At 42.0% G+C, this 6,794-nt stretch overlaps 1 pseudogene; it reads right to left on the bottom strand.

The window, feature by feature from the left end:
• Positions 1–846: 846 nt before the first annotated feature.
• On the bottom strand, positions 847–1,498 carry LOC127667777 (etoposide-induced protein 2.4-like; annotated as a pseudogene).
• Between the last annotated feature and the right edge of the window lie 5,296 nt (positions 1,499–6,794).

Genomic DNA, 6,794 nt, shown 5'->3' with positions numbered 1-6,794 from the left:
GGCTGGGGTCTGTTTGACTGTGTCAAATGTAACAGACAAGGCCTCTGTCAGGTCACAAGTTGCACAGACCCACTTTTTAGGCTGAATTCTGGGTGCAGAGCTAAGGAGCAGATCAGGAAGGGCAGTAAGTGAAAAGAAAAAGCAATAAGATACATGATGCATTACAACATGACTTCAGCCAGTGCTGAAACTGAAGTAGCTTTAATTTTTAAATCCTCAAGGACAGCACAGTGATAGTTCCAAGCACAAGAACTCTTTCCTGGGACCATGCAGAAGGGAAGGAATGGTGGCATACCATATCTGAGTTAGCAAGTGTGGATCTCTTGTGGTAACTGAGGTGGGATGCAAACCCACAGATTTTCTAAATCGAAGTCACAAAGTACAATATGATGTGTTTATAAAAAGATAAAGTGGAAAAGAATATGTTATATGGGGTGTGTGCTGAGGTGTGGGGGATGAGGATACATTAGCAGGCCCTTGCCAAGGGATCCCTTCCTCCTGAGGTACCACACACTTGTCAGTATACTATAGAATGCAGTTTATTTAGGGTGTGTGGAGGGGAGTTAAGAGGGTAATATAAGCAGAGAAAGGCAGAGAGAATACAGAATAGAGAAGTAGAGGCCAGCCATGACCACTTAGAGAGAGGGGGGAAGGGAATGGGGAGAAAGGGAAGGAAGGCAGGAACCAAGAAAGAGAAATAAGAAAGTAAGAAGATAAGAGAGAGAGAAGAGGCAGGAAGTCCCTGTTATAGTAGGCCAGATCTACCTGCCTGTTACCTGGTAACTGTGGGGACAGGCATACCTGGCTATCTCCAGGTAACTGTGGGGTGGAGCTTAGACAGAATCCTTACAGAGAGAGTACGAAAAAATGGATTGGGACTAGAGGTACAAACAAACCCTGAATAAGGAACAGGGACTGTAGCAAAAGGCTGAAGAGCATGTCAACAATTATTTTGCTGACACTGTTGATTGGATGAGGTTTCTTCCCCGATACCTCAAATGCCAAGTCAGCTATATGTTGAAACCAAATGGCATTCACAACTTTGCCAAGCACAAACAGGGGAAGCAACCAAAGAGCACTTAAAATTGATGAGAGGAAGAATTCCAGCCATGACCAAACATCTTCATGTAGTGGTGGATCACCAATAGCATGGGCAGTTACTGACTGTAGCACAGGAATAAACTCTCAATAATACTAGAGGAGAGTGAAACTGAATATTCCACCATTCCAAGCACAACACTGGAAAATTCAAATAACAATACATGGCTCACTCACTTGCTTCTGCTCTACACTCAGGGGTACCCTATAAGCCAAAAGGCTACTTGCACTTCTTTAAATCTGCTCCTCTCCTGCTGGATCTGAGCTTGTAGCTTTGAGATGTACAGATGCCTCAGATGGAGTCTTTGATTTCCCTGTCAAGGACCAGCAGAATTGTTTGACACTGTCAATCATCTCTTCACTGCCCAGACTATCAATTACAGAGAGGGAAATGCCCCCAAATCAGTAATCATGGGGGAACCCCTCCATCATACTGCCACGTATCCAGACAGAAACTCATACACTGAAGCTCAGTTCACCTGTTCTGCACATGGCTGCACTCAGGAAGCCAGGGCTGACCCTCTCCTAGTCTTCTTTAATGGAGTTATTTATGCCCTTCATAAGTCCTCTATCAACATCATGAGATGATATTTTAAATCCAAATCTTGCTTTTCTGGATTTTTGGAATATTCAGGTCTTCCTGTAATGTGAGAACTGGTTTCCGATGATGCCACATAGCCTTGCTTTCTGTTGGTAGGGTTCTTGTAGTTGCCTTATGCCATCTGGTTATCTCTAGTGTTAGTGGGTTCAGTGGTTTCAGGCTGGAGCTTGTCCTTCCTGTGGGTCTGCAAGCCTGGGCCAGTACTTTGTTCAATCTTTCACCCGTTTAACTGTGTTTTCCTGTATTTTTTAAAGGGATTTACTTTTTCCTCCTTAAGGGCTTCTGCCTGTCTACCTGTGAAGCTTGTTATTTCTTTATGTCATTTGTATGCTAGTTAAAAGACTCTATCTTCCTGAGATAGGATTTAGGGTCAGCATCCTGGTTTTTAAGTGTGTTGGTCATGATGGCTTGCTCTAGTGGGAGAACTGGGTTCTGATAATGGACTTAGGAATTGGAAGGTGTAAGTAGGATTATTCTTACTTTCTCCAGTCATTTACCAATAGGAGATCATTGCTTTTCCGAATAATTTCTTCTTCACTACAGACTGCTGATCTCTAAAATTACATAGTAAGAGAATAAGACTAACCCTGGACTTTTACCTCCTAGAGGAGAATGAAATGATAAATTTTGGAGACAGACATAAATAAAAGTACCCTAGTTTTATCTGGATTTTATTTCTCATTTAAAATATTTGACAAGAAGTTGGTGTGCTCCGGTGAATCCAGCAGGCCCCAGCAGGGGCCTTCAGGTGCCTGCTTTGGGATCTGAACAGCCTGGGCCACAGCACTCGATCTCCAGGAAGTGGGGGAGACCTGATGTACACCCGGAGGCAGTCTGGGAGCTCACAGCACAGCTTGCTCCTGTGGCACAGAGCTTAGGCTCCAGTCCGGAGGCCTCTGGCGGTAGCCCTCAGACCTCTCTGCTTCCGGATCCAGATCAGCCAGGGCTTCTACACCACATCTCCAGGTCCTGCAAGAGGCAAGAGGGGCTTCCGGGCGGCCAGCGGGGAGAAGTCGGTGTGCTCCGGTGAATCCAGCAGACCCCAGCAGGAGCCTTCAGGTGCCTGCTTTGGGATCTGAACAGCCTGGGCAACAACACCCTGTCCCTGTGCTCTGCAGGAGGTAAGCTGTGCACCAGAGGCCACCTGGGAAGGGGCAGCTTGCACTGGTGAGTCCAGCATTGACAAGACCAACTAACACCAGTGAGAACTAGATGGCAAAAGGCAGACACAGGAACATCACTAACAGAAATCAAGGCAATATGGCAACATCTGAACCCAATTCTCCTTTACCAGCATGTCCTGGATACAGCATCACACCAGTAAAACAAGATTTGGATGTAAAATCACTGGTCATGATGCTGGTACAGGAACACATGAAGGACATACTTAAAGAAATTCAGGAGAAAATGGATCAAAAGTTAGAAGCCCCTGCAAGGGAAACACAAAAATCATTGAAAGAAATCCAGGAGAATACAAACGCCAATTAAGAGGAAACGCAAAAAACAGTTAAAGAAATACAGGAGAACTTTGTTCAACAGGCTGAGGTCATGAAAGGGGAAACACAAAAATCTCTTAAAGAACTACAGGAAAGCAAAAACAAGCAAGTGAAAGAGCTAAGCAAAACCATCCAGGATCTAAAATCAGAATTAGAAACAACTAAGAAAACTCAAAGGGAGACAACTTTGGAGATAGAAAGCCTTGGGAAGAAATCAGGGGACATAGATGCAAATATCAACAACAGAATACAAGAGATAGAAGAAAGAATCTCAGATGCTGAAGATACCATAGAAACCATGGACTCAACAGTTAAAGAAAATGAAAATGCAAAAAGCTTGTAACCCTTCTTTGAAGGTCTGATAGAATTCTGCACTGAAACCATCTGGTCCTGTGCTTTATTTGGTTGGAAGACTTTCTCTGAATCCTTCTATTTCTTTAGGCATTATGGGACTGTTTAGATGATCTATTTGGTCTGATTTAATTTTGGATGCAAAAATACTCAATAAAATTCTTGCCAACCGAATCCAAGAACACATCAAAACGATCATCCACCATGATCAAGTAGGCTTTATTCCGGGAATGCAGGGTTGGTTCAATATACAGAAATCCATCAATGCAATCCACTACATAAACAAACTCAAAGAAAAAAAACCACATGGTCATTTCATTGGATGCTGACATAGCATTTGACAAAATTCAGCATCCATTCATGCTTAAAGTCTTGGAAAGAACAGGAATTCAAGGCCCATACCTAAACATAGTAAAAGCAATATACAGCACACTGGTAGCCAGCATCAAACTAAATGGAGAGAAACTTGAAGCAATCCCACTAAAATTAGGGACTAGACAGGGCTGACCCCTCTCTCCTTATCTTTTCAATATTGTACTTGAGGTACTAGCTCGGGCAATTCAACAACGTAAGGAGGTCGAAGGGATACAAATTGGAAAGGAAGAAGTCAAACTATCATTATTTGCAGATGACATGATAGTCTACTTAAGTGAGCCAAAAAACTCCACTAGAGAACTCCTACAGCTGATAAACAACTTCGGCAAAGTGGCAGGTTATAAAATCAATTCAAGCAAATCAGTGGCCTTCCTATACTCAAAGGATAAGCAGGCTGAGAAAGAAATTAGGGAAGTGACCCCCTTCACAATAGTCACAAACAATATAAAGTATCTTGAGGTGACTCTTATCAAACATGTGAAAGATCTGTATGACAAGAACTTCAAGACTCTGAAGAAGGAAATGGAAGAAGACCTCAAAAAATGGGAAAACCTCCCATGCTCATGGATCGGTAGAATCAATATAGTTAAAATGACCATTTTGCCGAAAGCAATATACAGATTCAATGCAATACCCATCAAAATCCCAACTCAATTGTTCACAGAGTTAGAAAGAGCAATTCTCAAATTCATCTGGAACAACAAAACACCCAGGATAGCTAAAACTATTCTGAGCAACAAAAGAAATTCTGGGGGAATCAGTATCCCTGACCTCAAGCAATACTACAGAGCAATAGTGTTAAAAACTGCATGGTATTGGTACAGTGACAGGCAGGAGGATCAATGGAACAGGATTGAAGATCCAGAAATGACCTAACACACCTATGGCCACTTGATCCTCGACAAAGAGGCTAAAAACATCCAATGGAAAAAAGATAGCCTTTTCAACAAATGGTGCTGGTTCAACTGGAGGTCATCATGCAGAAGAATGCGAATTGATCCATCCTTGTCACGTTGTACTAAGCTCAAATCCAAATGGATCAAGGACCTCCACATAAAGCCAGACACTCTGAAGTTAATTGAAAAGAAACTGGGGTAGACCCTTGAGGACATTGATAGAGGGAGAAAGTTTCTGAACAGAACACCAATAGCTTATGCTCTAATATCAAGAATTTACAAATGGGACCTCATAAAATTACAAAGTTTCTGTAAGGCAAAGGACACCATCAAGAGAACAAATCGGCAACCAACAAATTGGGAAAAGATCTTCACCAATCCTACATCAGACAGAGGGCTAATATCCAATATATATAAAGAACTCAAGAAGTTAGACTCCAGAAAACCAAACAACCCTATTAAAAAATGGGGTACAGAGTTAAACAAAGAATTCTCACCTGAAGAACGTCAGATGGTGGAGAAGCATCTTAAAAAATGCTCAACTTCATTAGTCATTAGGGAAATGCAAATCAAAACAACCCTGAGATTTCACTTACACCAATCAGAATGGCTAAGATAAAAAAATTCAGGAGACAGCAGGTGTTGGAGAGGGTGTGGAGAAAGAGGAACACTCCTCCACTGCTGGTGGGGTTGCAAATTGGTCCAACCACTCTGGAAATCAGTCCACCGGTTCCTCCGAAAACTGGGCACCTCATTTCCAGAAGATCCTGCTATACCACTCCTGGGCATATACCCAGAGGATTCCCCACCATGTAATAAATATACATGCTCTAATATGTTCATAGCAGCCCTATTTATAATTTCCAGATGCTGGAAAGAACCCAGGTATCCCTCAACAGAAGAGTGGATGCAAAAAATGTGGTATATCTACACGATGAAGTACTATTCAGCCATTAGAAACAATGAATTCATGAAATTCTTAGGCAAATGGATGGAGCTAGAGAACATCATACTAAGTGAGGTAACCCAGACCCAAAAGATGAATCATGGTATGCACTCACTATTAAGTGGATATTAACCTAGAAACCTGGATTACCCAAAACATAATCTACACATCAAATGAGGTACAAGAAGAAAGGAAGAGTGTCCCCTTGTTCTGGAAAGACTCAATGAAGCAGTATTCAGCAAAACCAGAACAGGGAATTGGGAAGGGGTGGGTGGGAGGGCAGGGGGAGAGAAAGGGGCTAACGGGACTTTCTGGGAGTGGGGGGGCTAGGAAAGGGGAAATCATTTGAAATGTAAATAAAAAAAAATATATCGAATTAAAGAAAAAAATTCTTGCCAACCGAATTCAAGAACACATCAAAACGATCATCCACCATGATCAAGTAGGCTTCATCCCAGGGATGCAGGGATGGTTCAATATAAGGAAATCCATCAATGTTATCCACTACATTAACAAACTCAAAAGAAAAAACCATATGATCATCTCATTAGGTGCAGGAAAAGCATTTGACAAAATCCAGCATCCTTTCATGCTAAAAGTATTGGAAAGTACAGGAATTCAAGGTCCATAGGTAAACATCATTAAAGCAATATACAGCAAACCGGTAGCCAACATCAAACTAAATGGAGAGAAACCGAAGCAATCCCACTAAAATCAGGGACTATACAAGGCTGTCCTCTCTCTCCATATCTTTTCAATATAGTACTTGAAGTTCTAGCTAGAGCAATTAGACAACATAAGGAGGTCAAGGGGATACAAATTGGAAAGGAAGAAGTCAAATTACCAGTATTTGCAGATGACATGATAGTCTACTTAAGTGACCGGAAAACCTCCACCAGAGAACTCCTACAGCTGAAAAACAACTTCAGCAAAGTGACTGGTTATAAAATCAACTCAAACAAATCAGTTGCCTTCCTATACTCAAAGGATAAGCAGGCTGAGAAAGAAGTTAGGGAAAGGACACCCTTCAA

Source organism: Apodemus sylvaticus, chromosome 1, assembly GCF_947179515.1.
Source record: "Apodemus sylvaticus chromosome 1, mApoSyl1.1, whole genome shotgun sequence".
NCBI classification, from domain to species: Eukaryota; Metazoa; Chordata; class Mammalia; order Rodentia; family Muridae; genus Apodemus; species Apodemus sylvaticus.
The sequence above is the reverse complement of the archived record's forward strand: the minus strand, read 5'-3'. Positions and strand labels throughout refer to the sequence as shown.